The following is a 16,169-nucleotide window of genomic DNA, read 5'->3' on the forward strand; positions in this document are numbered from 1 at the left end:
TTGCAGACTTTGGTATTTCCTTCGGTATATTCCAGTGTGTTCAAACTTGACATTGTTAAGAGCATATTCTAGAATACTTCTAGTGTGTTTTCGGGTTTATGTCCATATAGACAACAACATAGTGCGCTGGCATCCAGAATTGTAGACCGAATGGGTTCTCTAGTATAATTTGTTTTCTATATATGTATTTCTTTGATAATTATAATTCTTTTGATCTGTTATGTACTTTAAATTTTTCTAGTTTGAATACATTAGTTTAGTGGTTACTTATTTAATGCATTTTTATCCCCTAAATCACCTTTAGCATGAGTTGAAGTGAGGTAGTGGTGGTTGGTTTATTCCTTAGAGTTCATCACTTTGAGGGTAGTGAATCCCCTCCTCTACACTTTGAAGTCTTGAAAAAACCCAACACATTTAGACTTATATTTGAGAAAATAACCCGTGTATTTGAAAATATTATCAATAAATATTAATATATATTGAGCCTTGTTGAGAATATGGATGTGGAAATGGCTATGCCAAATCACTATGTACTAACTCCAAAACTTGTGTGGCCCTCCATGCTTTGTTCTTGTCATATTTATCTTCACAATACTGACTAGGAATGCACCCTTGAAAAAATCCACTAGAAATTTAAATAGAAGGAAACATTGAACCATCCATATTGACTAAGGTATTGTAGGTAACAATAATTAAAGTGGCTAAACTATGAATTCTACAAATGAATCATCTCATATGATTGGGTGATCAATATTATTGAAGGAGATTCAAGAATAAAATCAGAAAATTGATAGAGTTTAAACTTAAGATCTACTTTTCCCATGACAATTGTAGACTATTGTGTATTTTATTGATTACCACTTAAGTCTAGCTTGAACTCAACTCAATTGATAGAGCCAATGCAAGTTATCTGAAAATAATATAGGAGATTAGTTAACTAATATGGTTCATAAGAACATCCTAAAATGTTTGTTCAAAAATGAAAACACTCTCTCCTATGCACCTCAATAGGAGTGTCACCGACCATTAATATGTCTGACATAAAACATGGTCATGAGGAGGTAAACCATCCTATGATGAGTCCTTGTGGTACAAATAAACTAAGTCAATAATCCAAGTATTGAGCTATGAAGCAACTAAATCTAGGATATTTTCCTTTGTTTTCCCCTTAATATGATTTATTTCTTTAGAAGATCCTCTACTAAACCATATTTGTAGACACCTTGATCTTGTTATTTTCTAGAATGTGAGTTAGGTGATATATCTACTTCTTTAAACATTTGTGTTCATCATATGTAGGAATTTCACAAAAAAAACACTTGATCTTCTCCTTCTTAGGCTTGTCACCTATTAGGACTACAAAATCTTCTTTTAGTTTTTTGTCCTAAGGGGTTTGCCTTTTGGTTGTCAATTTAAAGTCCATGAATTAGGGTTTATTTTCATGATTTTTTTTCTTACAAAGGGATTTTATTTTATTAAGGTCTTATCATTTTCCTTAGGTCCCTTTTAGGTGTTATCCCCTAGTCACAACATTGTAATGACCCCTTCAACCCTCATGTTAGTTGCACATGGTCGAAATATTACATTATATTTAAGCCCTGCATCCCCACAAGTTACCTTTATGTCTCTCTTTCTGTGTTGTGGCCTGCATTTTGAGTGACTTGGCAGTTGGTTCCGCACCCTCGCAATGTGTTTCCCTTCATTTATCTGTAAGTTGCGGGCTTGCAGAAGGATTTTCATGTATGAATTAAATGGCCCCGTGCCCCCGTAAAATGGTTTTCATCTACGAGATATGTGTTGCAGGACCGTGGGCTTCGTTGTTTAGTAAGTTGAAAATGACCCCATGCCCTCACGAGATGACTTCCACTAGTGGACTTCAAGAAGCGGGTGTGCAAGAGAAAGAATTTTACAAGTGCAAAGTGGGAAATAAGAGATCCCACATCCCTACAGAATGGCATGACAAAAGGAAATAAGAATTGCGGACATGCAGAATGAATAAAGTGTATACCCTGTATCCTTGCATGGAGATCACCAAGGTTAAAGAGACTTGTAGGCCTGCGGAAGGATAAGGCGAATATCTCGCACCCCTGCATGCATATTCCATAAAGGCTAAAGAGATTAGCGGGCATGCAGAATAAATGAAGATGTTTTGTTAGTTGGAAATGAGTGTCCCACAACCTTGCAAAGGTAAGATAGAAGGAAGTGGAAGGTTTGCGGGCGTGCAGTAAACTTTTGCTAAGTTTTCAACAAAAATACGTGGCATTCCTGACCGGTCAGAAAAGATCCATGTGGATTTCAACTTAATTCCAAACGTTTGATTTGATCACTTGGAAAGTGTTGGTGTAAATAATTATTCATCATGGATATTATTACACTTTACTTAAGTTTACTTAGGAAATGCATTTCATAGTAGTTTGGGTATGAGACACTTGGGTGTTTGTACCACATTGGGATAGCATGTGTAGGAGAATTTCCACCTTTTATGGTGTTGATCTTGTTACTACTTTATCATATCCACTTATTGTGGAGTGATAATTCCACCTTCCGTGGGTGATCCACCTCATGTGGACTACTATATTAGTTCTCCTACCTACCCACACCTATTTCCTATCTACCCTTATTTCTTATTGAGCCACATGTCATATTTGTGTGCTCACATATACCTAGCCTTGCCTATATAAGCAGGCTCATCTACATTGTTTGTACGGGCAATCAAACGGGCAATCAATCTATATCTTGTAATGATCCAGTTGATCATATTTTGCATCTTGATAGAATATAGTTTATTCCAATCATATATATTGCCTCTCTTGTTTGTGCTTTCCATTTCCTCTAGATCTTGGTAAAATCTCACATGGTATCAGAGCCATTAGAGTGTCATTGGTTTGCCAATTGAGAGAAATTTGATGCTATTTGGGGTTGTGTATTTTGGAGTTTTCTATTGCAGGTTATTATTGAAGTTTGATGGGTCAAATATGAGGTTACCATTAGATTGAGGAGGTCCAAGAAAGTCAATTTTTCCTTTTGTTTCATCCAAATCGAACTTCGGAGCCAAATCTAGAGGCATTTGAAGTTTGAAGCTGTGGCATAAATTTTCTAGAAATTATAATTTTGCAGACAATTTTCAAATAGTGATATCTCACTCATCCGGACTCCTTTTTTTGAGATTTTTTTTTTGTTTTGGGGTAGTATTTTGTGATTTGTACAGTGGTGTAGGAGTTTTCTATTTTTCGGATACATGTTTTTCGGAAATCATTAAATCTCAATTTTTATAACTTTGGAGGCTTCATTTGGGCTCATATGGACTCCTTTTCAGGTGCCATTTTTTTGAGAGTGCATAATTTTTTCATGATGATTTCTAAATGAATGTATATGCTATAATGTATGAACCAATGTTTTCTATTTTTCGGATACATGTTTTTCGGAAATCATTAAATCTCAATTTTTATAACTTTGGAGGCTTCATTTGGGCTCATATGGACTCCTTTTCAGGTGCCATTTTTTTGAGAGTGCATAATTTTTTCATGATGATTTCTAAATGAATGTATATGCTATAATGTATGAACCAATAATATTCCATTAGTTTGCAGTGATTTTGAGTAGAAATTGTATTTTCAGTATTTGGTCATTTGTTTTTGCCTATTAGGTACTTGTATTTTGCTTGGATCTCAGTTTAAATCACTAGCAGTATTTGTTGAAGTCTCTTATATCTCATTTTGAGAAGTTGTAATCATTGAAATTAAAAGTTCACTTTGCCATTATTTGCAAGTGCCAACATGATCTTTTTATGGGGGGTCAGTTGTTCATTTATATCTCTTGGTGAAATTCCATTTGGAGGTATCTTCATCTATAGTATTCTATAGGGCTTCTTTGTTGGTGGCATCATTTTCATGTTTCCACATTTGAATATTTTATCATGATGTATGCTCTTGCTTGCGCAATGTTGTACTCTCACTATGATAAAGTGCCACACTTCTTTGTATCTTGTCATTGTTGACATATTTGATGTAATCCTCTTGTACACATAGATTAGGAATATCTTGTGAGACTTGGTGTATGGCTCCAGTTGAGACTTAAATTGTACACATTTGTGCATGGCTCCCATGAGACTTGGATTGTACCATTATTTTTGCTATTTCTGAGTATCCAGATGATGCTCACAATAGGTTGTCTCCATGCCTGATCTTCTTTTTGTTGCAGTGAGTGATTCATCGTCATCGACTTGGTACCTGGTTTTGTCACACTTTAACATTATTGGTGCAACATTGGATCTCTTTCTTCCTTATGGGGAGGTATTTTGGTCATCATCATTAGACCATCTTTCCAGGAGATTCTACATTGAGGGGGGGCTTCATGGTCTCTTCTTCTCACTTATGGGGGGGACACAATTTTGTTCTTCTCATTCATCATTGAGAGCATTGTGTGCTTTCATCATCTCTCTTTTGGGGGAGGGTTTTTTCCCATTAGGTTTTTCTCTCTTTCCTCACTTTATGGGAGATTGCATTTGCATTTGTACATGGGTACCTAACATGGACTCCTAGCCAGGATCCATCTTGCATTGCTTAGTTGCATTGTAGATTTAAGTGCATTCCCCTAAGTTTCACTTAAGGGGGGGTGTTGGTGTAAATAATTATTCATCATGGATATTATTACACTTTACTTAAGTTTACTTAGGAAATACATTTCATAGTAGTTTGGGTATGAGACACTTGGGTGTTTGTGCCACATTGGGATAGAGTGTGTAGGAGAATTTCCACCTTTTATGGTGTTGATCTTGTTACTACTTTATCATATCCACTTATTATGGAGTGATAATTCCACCTTCGATGGGTGATCCACCTCATGTGGAATATTATATTATTTCTCCTACCTACCCACACCTATTTCCTACCTACCCTTATTTCTTATTGAGCCACATGTCATGTTTGTGTGCTCACATATACCTAGCCTTGCCTATATAAGAAGGCTCATCTACATTGTTTGTACGAGCAATCAAATGGGCAATCAATCTATATCTTGTAATGATCCAGTTGATCATATTTTGCATCTTGATAGAATACAGTTTATTCCAATCATATATTTTGTCTCTCTTATTTGTGCTTTCCATTGCCTCTAGATCTTGGCAAAATCTCACATAAAGCATCGACGGTGAAAATTCAAATTGAAATCATGGCTACTTATGAATTCAATTGGCATGCTACATTTATTGCTCAAAGCACTAATTTTTATTACAATTTGCTACCGAATTGATTCATAATTCATTCCTTGATTTCAAAATTGTTTTCATACAACCAAGAAGTGCTTTCATGAGTTGAAAGTGCAGAGAATTCCAGAGATTTTTTGCGAATTGGAGGTATTCTTTGTGGTGAATTGATCATTAAAACTAGTAAGTACTTTTATCCTGCTTAAAGTTGTGAGGGTGAATTGAGAATTTGGGATAAGTGTAGTCTGTTGCCCGTTAGTTCTAGGGTTTTAGTCGCTCAGAATTCCATTAGTTTTCCATGTCCTATGAATTGTTAAAATGTCAAAGAGGGGAGGGACACTAGTACATTTGGGCCTAAATTCCAATGACAGTTCGTCGGGATTTTGACTACAATTTGTCGGAGATCTGACGAGAAATGTCGTCAAAAACTTGTCATCAGACATTCCAACGATGCTGAAGACCGTCAGAATTTTGATGACATCAAAGACTCTTCTGACAAGGACCATGACTACACTTAGCCATTGGTAAGACTTGATAAGTCATCATAATTCCAACAGCTTCTAGGTAATGTTCCGACAGTTTAGGCGTCAGAATAAATTGGAATCTGATGACCCCCTCACTACCTAGCCATCGGTAAAACTTGATAAGTCATTAGAATTCCAACGGCAACTAGAGAATCCACACCAATGAGGATGTTGTATGTGTGATGGTTTAGGCGTCTGAATTCAGATGACCTCATCACTGTTTAGCCGTTGGAATTCCAATGACAATGAGGGCATCCACACTGATGAGGATGCTGTATGTGTGACGATTCACGCGTCGAAATAAATTGGGTGGGTGTCAGAATTCTAACGCCCCCTCACTGCTTAGCGGTCAACAAAACTTGATAGTTGTCAGAATGAATTTGGTGGGCATCGGATTTATGATGCCCCTCATTGCTTAGCCATAAACAAAACTCGATAGTCATCTGAATAAATTGGGTGGGCGTCAGAATTCCAATGCCCCCTCATTGCTTAGTAGTTGGCAAAACTTGATAGTCGTTGGAATAAATTGGGTGGGCATCAAAATTCTGACACCTCGTCACTGCTTAGCCGTCGATAAAATTGGATAAGTCATCAAAATAATTTGGGTGGGCATTGGAATTTTGACGCCTCCTCATTGCTTATCCGACGAGGATGCTGTCAAACATACAAAATCCTCGCCAGATGCTTGGTGGATGGAAAGGTTTGCACTTATTGACCAATACGATAATACTAAAGACTCATTATTCTATATTAGCCAACCACATGACAATAAAAACAATTTGACAATCTACTCATGCGACAGTTTGGGCGTCGGATGCTTGGTGGATGGAAAGATTTGAACTAATTGACCAATACGATAATACTAAAGATTCAGTATTTTGTATCAACCAACCAAATGACAATAAAAACAATTTGACAATCTAATATTTCCACTTGAAGACCAGCCTCAAAAAACCATGTATGATTGAATAATTGTGTCCCACCTTAAGTTCTTCAATCCCATCAATATCGACCCATAGGTGGCATACCATAAGATGGCATGGGAGGCATTCCCATTCCACTAATACCTGGCTGAAAGCAACCTCCCATGCCCACTCCCATGCCAGGCATTGGAGGTGCTGGCAAAGAAAGGGGAAGAAGCTGAGCTTACATATTCTGTAAACAAAATAGGCACATATTTATTTCTGTAGAAGATTTAAAATGTTTATTAAAGAGAAACTTAAATATTCACATAATCATAAAAGTATATTAAGAACTTGAAGTAGGTATGGAAACACAAAGTCAATCACATTATTCATCTAGGCAAGTTCCAAAGCCACATCTGGTTTGATCAAGTCATAGCATATGAATAAGAATGAAGCAAAGCATTCTTTCTTGCCCCACAGTTCCAAATTGGAAATTAAGCCCCATTTCAATGCCCCAATTGAAAATAAAAATTCAAAATATACTTTACCTTGTGAGAGAGAACAACCAACTATATGTTTTACCAATTGTATGCATGTTCTACAAAATACACTAGCAATTCCTCTACAAGTTCACGATCATCTGATTGAGAACTAGTTTCCATTGCATCCTTGTAAAGATTATCCTTTTTAGATAGTGCGATATGTTAGCACATAATTTTTCTATAATTTCCTTAATTATGCTCTTAAAAATGCTATTTTTCTATAATTTCCTTAATTATGCTCTTAAAAATGCTATTTTCTCTAATTTCCTTAATTATGCTATATTCTGTAAACAAAATAGGCACATATTTATTTGAATTTTTAAAAACCATCAGTAGAGTAGAACAAGTGCTCCTTGAGGCTCAATTAAGCAAAATGCATACCTATTGAGCAACAAGATCTTTCTCTTCTTTCTCCTTGGATTTATCATCTTGGACAACCTCTAACTTGTTCCACAAAATACCTGTTCCACAAAATACACCAGCAATTCCTCTGCAAGTTCACGATCACCCGATTGAGAACTAGTTTCTATTGCATCCTTGTAAACATTATCCTTTTTAGACAATGCAATATGTTAGCACATAGTTTTTCTATAACTTCCTTAATTATGCTCTTAAAAATGCTATTTTCTATAATTTCCTTAATTATGCTCTTAAAATGCTATATTCTGTAAACAAAATAGGTAGATATTTATTTGAATTTTTAAAAACCGTCAATAGAGTAGAACAAGTGCTCCTTGAGGCTCAATTAAGAAAAATGCATACCTATTGAGCAACGAGATCTTTCTCTTCTTTCTCCTTGGATTTCTCTTCTTGGACAACCTCTAACTTATCCTTAACAAGCTAATCAACTTTTCTCGTGTATTCTCGAATGAACTTTGAAAAATAATTTTTTTGAATATTAGCTATTTAATTGTGCAGAAGATTTAAAATGTTTATTAAAGAGAAACTTAAAATATTCACAGAATCATCAGAGTATATCAAGAACCCGAAGTAGGTATGGAAACACAAAGTCAATCATATTATTCATCCAGGCAAGTTCCAAAGCCACATCTGGTCTGATAAAGTCATAGCATATGAACAAGCATGAAGCAAAGCATTCATTCTTGTCTTGCAGTTCCAAATTGCAAAAGTAAGCCCCATTTCAATGCCCCAATCGAAAATGAAAATTCAAAATATACTTTACCCTATGAGAGAGAACAATCAACTATATTTTTTACCAATCGTATAGCTATTCCACAAAATACACCAGCAATTCCTCTGCAAGTTCATGATCACTCGATTGAGGTGAGGAGACATTGGGATGCCATATACCGATGAGAGAGCGTAGCAATCTAGAGTTGTACTCATCGACATAAGTTATACTGATCAAGGAGAAAAGTTGAAGAGAATCGATGCATCGACAAAAACTATACTGATATGACCCATCGACATAGTAAACACTAGTGATAGCAGTGGATATTTGTCTTGTCGATAGCCGATGAGGGTATCGGTAAGACTTATACCAATAAGAGTGGCAAAAAGAAGAGTCCATCAGTATAGCCAAAGCAATCAGTATGTGTTACTTTGAGCCACCCCGATGCCCAAAGAAATCATCGGTGAAACATATACCGATGGAACATACTCTATCGGGAAGACTTTGCTTATCGATATGTTTCATTTTGAATTACCCTGATACCCGATCAAGGAGCAGATTGATTGAGCAGAGCGAAGACACTATTGGGAAGAGTCATGGTGATGAAGTTGGTTGCATTGGTATAACCAAAGCGATCGATATGTGTTACTTTGAGCCACCCCAACACCCGAAGAAATCATCGGTGAAACATATGAAACATACTCTATCAGGAAGACTTTTCTTATCAGTAGGTTTCATTTCAGATTATCCTGATACCCGATGAAGGAGTGGACTGATTGAGTGGAGTGAAGACACTTTCGGGAAGACTCATGGTGATGAATCTGGTTGCATCGGGAAGATCTATGCCAATGGTGAAGCCCATCGGGAAAACAATGCCCATCGCTATAATGCTAAATGAGCTCACCCGACGCCCAATGAGAATAGCAGTTTGAGTTATGCCGATGAGGAGGAAAAGGAGTCATCGGCTTAGGGTATCTCGATAAGAGAAAGTAAAATGTCAAAGGAGATAAAGGGCTATTCAGAGAGCACCAAAAGGGGAAAATTCATCAAGGAGACATATGCTGACAAGCTGTTGTCATATTAGAATTCAAAACTGACTTTTTGAAAAGTCTTCTATTTAATACTTGCAGTAGATGCATATATGATTCACACGACGCAAATTTTATGAGAATTTCATTATTGCAAATGAATACGATAGAACTAGAAATTGCCTTGTCTAAATACTATGTTGGTGAAAGAAGAATACATAGATAGAACACATTGCGCCTTTGAAAAATAGAGAAGAGGATTGTAATTGCAGAAATAGAAACTTTGAGTTGAACAGGAAAGAAGAGGGCGACCAAGAGACTTGAATCTAAGATGAAGAAAGGAAAAACTGAAGAGGTTCCTCCAGTCAGGAAGTTAAACCAAGACATGATAGACCAAATGCAAGCACCCGACCCAAAATCCAGATGGTCAAAGTAGCACCTGCCGGGGAGAGACCAATTAGAAGACAAGTACAGAGAGGTCGGAGATGTCTAGACCAAGGTAAGGGGATATGAACTGTTTATGTTCCACTATTTGAGAAGGAGCAAGGAGATGCCGCTCTGCAATCCTTGGATAAAAAATTTATGTAAGCTAACAGTCCCCAATGTTTTTGTAAACATAAGATTTCTAGAGGTCTTGGTGAGGAATTATAATTCGGTGAAGAGGTGCATTCAGCTCCCAAATGGGGAAGCATTTATTAGATTTTCTGTGGCTACCATAAATGAGGTCTTCAATTTAGACCCCAGTCTTGATAAGCCCTTGTCCTTTGGGGAGTTGGATGAAGAATACCTCAGAATGGACACTACATATATCAGCTGGAAATTTGCCAGTCACAAGAGGCGAACATGAAAATTAACAAATAAAGATGGACCACCATTCATCATTGATTTGTTTAGACACTACTTGCAATACACATATATGTTGTGTGGGCAAGTAGGAGGTGTGGAGGTGCCTAATCTGGCAAGCATTGGGTCGCAAGTGTTAGCCTTTGATATACAAATGTATGAACCTAGGCCTTTTGACTATCCATCATATTTGGTGGAGAGGTTGCACGAAGGTTTTTTAAACCTTAGGGATGATACTCATCCCAATTTCAAATTTTATTCACTATTGATGCATCTAGTGTTATTTTATGGATATGTAAAAGGTTTTTGGATTGAGGGCCTAAAATTAAATACCAAGAACAGGGAAGGTGAGGAGTAGTTTGTCTAATTATGGACATCTCTTTGGGATTCTCAATATGAGGTCCAATTATATTAAGTTTGAAGAACTTATTGTGATGCCCTTGTACCAAATGCATGGGATTTCATGTGAAGGGTCTATCTCCGATGAGATCAAGAGGTTCCTAAGACCTAGGGATTATGATGAAAGACACACTAGTGAACATAACTAGGGGGAATGGTTTGTGATTAGGGATTTTACATGTTTTAGAATATATGGATTTGAGGGGAGCCCCTACATGCTGCCAAAACTAGTACCAGACATAATAGCTTATATAGAGATTGTGAGGTAATTGAGTGTGTCCAATTCTAAACATTTTGTAGATATGCAGAAGCAAGCCTTCCTACCTGGGACATTGAGTTTTGGTGATTTCACCATAGTGTCAACCAAAGCTTATGAAATAATTGATAAGAAGCTGATAGAAGAATACAATTTGTATGAACATTATGCCATGAAAAACTATGATCCTGAAGGATACATTCAATCTTGCAAGAAGAGCCTAAAGTTGGGAGGTTATCTACATGTCAGTATTGAGGCTGAAGATATCTTCAGGAACATGGAGGATGCAAAGGCCAAAGAGGTAATTTATCAACTGAATAATGAACTGGCAGAAAAGAGACAAAGACTCAAGGAAATTGAAACCAAGGAGGAGGAGGCAGAAAGTGAATATGATTAGAATGCAGTTGTCTCTAGATGGAAAGTGCTAGAGAAGGAAGAAGAACTAGACATGCAAGGCCAAATAGAGACAAAATTAGAAGTTCATGCTGACTCTCGGTTAGAGGAGTTTTCTTCTTTTGTTGCGGATGATGTTTTTGTTCATTCCAAATAATTTAAAACATTCTTGTACAATTTTAAAGGGAAGAAATTGAGGGACTCTATTCCCAACATAACACCTGATAATGATGCTGAGTTGTTAATGAAATTAAAAGAGGAAATTGATGTAGAGATAACCACAATGACCCCTCAAAATGGGAGGCAACTTCTTATAGAGGTTGGGGTGATTTTGTTTCCTGGATGGGACCTCAGTTCTTCTTTTATCTTTGACAGTTTATTGCATTCAGAAAACAAGGAATTCAAATTGGATATACAAGGTGTAAATGATGTATTTATTGGTTCAAGATTTGATCAGGATGAGGAAAATTTGAGGTTATGGGCTCTGTACCCTCCCCACAAGAGACCAAAGATCATTGATGTTGATAAGGCCTTTGGCCATATGATGAAACTAAAAGTTGGTGAAATTGATCCAATTGTTTCTGCTGATATCGGAGAGGATATTTCAAAATTCAATAAATCACAGATGGTCAGATTAGTGAGGGAGAGGGGCCAGTACAAGGTGTTGTATGAAGAAACGCTAAGGAGAAGTGGGCAATAGGTGCCAATGGTTCTTACTCTGGATATCTCTTAATGGAAGAAAAAATGCGAGGAGTTGCAACAAGAAAATAAAAGGATATTAAAACAGATGTAAAGTGTGAGGGCAGATACTGTTGGTGTATTACTAACTAAAAGATTTGAGGTTTTAGAAGGCTTTCTGAAAGAATTATGGACAGTGTTTCAAAAGAACATGGACAATGCAGTTTCACACAATAGAATTTCAAACAGATTGGGAACAAGGTTGCATGATAAAACAATGGCCAAAGTGGAAATAGAAGAATTTGAAAAAATAAAGAGGTTGCTGGCTAAACACAATAAATTTGATGAATAATTACAATTAGAATATGATGAATGTAAAGACACTGTTCAACATGGTTTCCTAGAGTTAATTGATCAGAAGGTTGAGATAAAGGATAAAGATGTATGGATCTCAGAATGCTGCCCTTGATATTGCCCAAATTGATGGAATTGAATTGAAAGAGATTGTGAAGCAGATGGAAAACTTTGTCACACTGGAAGTCATTGTCAGGGATATCATCCATGATGCAGACACATATAAGTCAGAGAAGTACTTGGAGCATATACAAAAGTGCGCCAAGATGCTGGGAGACCAGACCTGATGTTTAAGTTGGAGCCCAGAGTCATGTTTTCTTATGTTTTTATAATATGTTCATATTGTAAAGAGAGTTTTTAGGAAGTTAGTTTTTAGTTATTTTTTGTTAGTTTTAGTTTTAATGAAAGGGTATGCCCTTTCACTTTCAAACTGAATCCCCATTTATAAATGAAGGACCTTTTAGGAAAAGTGGGGGAGATACCTCAAGTTTTATGATCTTATCAAGATAATTTTATACAACACTTATGCAGTTTGTTTTCTGGAAATATCAAAGTTGATGGATGATACATATTGAAATCAACTGGTTTGATTATCTATTTTCAATATAAATTTCAAGTGTTCTTCATTTTGAATGGTATATTCTTTTCAAATGATTGATTAGTTCAATGTGATAAATCTATTTTATTAGATTGCGTCAATGTGCTATCTTATGCTATTGTGATTGAGACTAATTTCCAGTTTGAGCATTAGTTTGAAAGGTTGGTTGGCAAGTTTCAAATTGTCTTATTGGTCTTTCAGAGCAAAGTTAAAATTCAATAAGACTAACTGCATTTTATATTTTAGTTACAATCCATATAGATGCTTTTGATGTGATGGTCTTGTTTTTGAAAACAAGTTATTAAAATTGTCTCCATAGTTATACGTAGGATCTTTCAATTTGAAATAGTATGAAATCAATAAGGGATGAAGGCACTGGTCTGTTGTTGATCTAATATAATTAAATTAGGTATTTTCAGAAGCAATCTTCATCAAGGAATCATACTTTTAATTTATACAGGCACAACTTCATAAACATTTATAAGTAAGCATTTCATAATTTTCAGCAAGCAATAAATATAACCAGACAAAATTCAAGAATCATTTGCCTCCTCAAAAATTTGCTATAGAAAAGCCTTTAACCAGAATTCAAGAAGTTCACGTTTCTCAACCTAATTGAAATTGAAGATCATTAGAAAACTATTCAAATACTAAATTACATCCCACTTTAACTTAAATGAAAGGACCAATAGAGAAGTTCCTCTCATCCTCTAATCAAAGTTATCATGCATATCTATAGATTCTCGAAGCCTATCATAATCTTCCTCTTTTACATAAATTTCATTCAAAGCCTCATTAACAACATCTACATTGTTGCTTTGTATTGCAACCATGTACAAATTCACAAGACATAGATGTCCAGTGTGGATAATAAATACAACAGAACAAAAAATACTCATGAAATTTTTCCAAACCAAATAGCTGCTAAAGAGAACGTCTAGAAAAACTTAATACCCAAGTGAAAGACATCTCGGTAATCCTAAAAATAGTAGCAAAATAAAAGAGTTTAGAGCCATACCTTACACATGATGTCAACCACGCGTGTGTGGTCTACCCTAAGGGTGAGGACATTCAAGAGGTCATTAATAAGATCTGGGTGTTCTTGCAAATAGAAGTGTACAACTTTGTAGGACAATTCAAAATTGCCCACTTTAAGTACAACAACTTTGAATTGCATATGATCCCATGCCTCTGGATAATGGTTCATGATAGTAGTGGCACCATTATCATATTCATCATCTTGAATATATAAATATGTAAGTTCCTTCTAGTGTTGTTGCTCATCACAAACACGGATATGAGTTCATCAAAGCGACCCCAGTTTTGATAGTAATCACTGACCTCTTCCAAGTCATCCACTTGGAATGGAAAATAAATGTCAGAACACAAAAAATATAAATTTCTCACCTTCACAGTTACACATAACACTACAGATGAACCTTCCTAGATTATCATGAAAAAAAAAAACCACTTACTTGTGGTGTTGTTGTTCATGTTGGCTTTGTTGGACCTTGCAATTAAGATTCAATATACATTATTCAATAAGATTAACTGTGCAACATAATGAAATATTGAAAAGTGTGTTATCTTATTGAGATTTGCTTGGTTTTGAGAATAGTTTAATATTCTCTACTTAACAGGGCCAACCATGTGAAGGTGGAAGCTCATTTAGCCCCTCCCCTCTACTAACATCACTCTAAATTCCCCGTTAACATCTAACATTCATTAATTGTTTCATCCATTAATAAAATATAACATTCATTCATTATCACATAACATTCAATAACACATAAAATTCATTAACACTCATTAACACACAACATTCATCCATATTAATTAACACATATCATTCATGAACATTCATTAACACATAAAAATCAATCATTATCAAATAATGTAGATTACAATAATTTTCTCTTTATTGAAGCTATGAAAAGTCTAAGTGGAGCATCTTTTTCTTCATCACTTCCCCCCTCTTCAGTTGTTCTGCCCTTTGCTCATGATCTCGATGTATGCCTAGTCCTCTTCCAAGGACGAGGACAACGATGCAAAGGGGGGTCCTCTACAATAACAAAGAAATGGGTAAAATTCAAATCATTTTTTATTTTTGTTTCAAGTATTTCATTAATTTAAAGAACATAACCGTGGCACTCTTTACTTGATTGGGTGACATCATCTTCAAAATCATTTTGTCTAGCCTCAACCTCAACATGTTGAACACCCTCTAGATCCTCTGGAGTTGAAATACAAAAGGTTACATTAATCAATACAACAATTGCAATTAAATATGTTTAAAGGAATAACAATGGTCCTCTTTACCTGATTAGGGAACATCATGTTCCTGATGTTGTCTGCTCTGATCATGCTCCACTTGGTCACTACCAACTACATGCTCTAAAATATTAATAGAAAAGGTTACATTAATTTCTACACCAATTATAATTTAAGATGTCTATTTGTATTAATAATTACATAAAAAAATTTGAATAGAAAATGAATACCTCCACTACTGGGATGCACATCTGGACCTTCATGTGGAGGTTGTGTTCCATGATTATTGGGGTGCATTCCAATGTCATGCACATTGTTATAATTGCTTGCTTAATTCAAACAAATAAATTCACTTTATGTTGGAACTTAACATCAAATAGATTATTGGCAAGGTATTCAATTTGAAATTATTTTCATATAGCTTATTTACTTGTGTGACAGATGCACCAGAATCTCTTGTTTTCCCACTCAATTCTCGTAGCCATTCAGCTACGACTGTATAGCCTTGTTGGTAGGAAATTCTCCCGTCATCTTCTATGGGCGCTCTATTGAAATTAGAGCCCTGCATTTTTGCTTAGTATCATGAATTTTGCTTGTATTGTTTGATAAAAAAAAATTGTTTGACATTTATAAATATTTTGATGTGATATTTCATTTACTGATTCTTATAATTCATGCGGCAAGTTTCAAATAACCACCAAAGCCGAGTTTGTGTTTCCGTGCTTTTCTTGTCTTGCCTTGGTTCCCTTTGACGTGTCAGTTAGTCTATGAAAAGTTTGAAATATGTTAGATTACAAAAATATAAAGAGTAATTAGTACATAATTACATTCTTAATAGTATCACATACCTTCTTCTAGCGTCTAGTGGTGTATTTCCTTTCTTCCTTTCAATTCTCTCTTTCGCATCCAAAATCAGGTCCTTCCACTCCCTCTCTGGAATCATGGGGGGATGCTCATACTTTACATTCTTCTCTAAATGTGTCCTGTACTAGTCCCTCACATACTTTAGATATGTGCCAGGGTTTTCAAGGAGCTTGGTTTTG

This window comes from Cryptomeria japonica, chromosome 8 (assembly GCF_030272615.1).
Source record: "Cryptomeria japonica chromosome 8, Sugi_1.0, whole genome shotgun sequence".
NCBI classification, from domain to species: domain Eukaryota; kingdom Viridiplantae; phylum Streptophyta; class Pinopsida; order Cupressales; family Cupressaceae; genus Cryptomeria; species Cryptomeria japonica.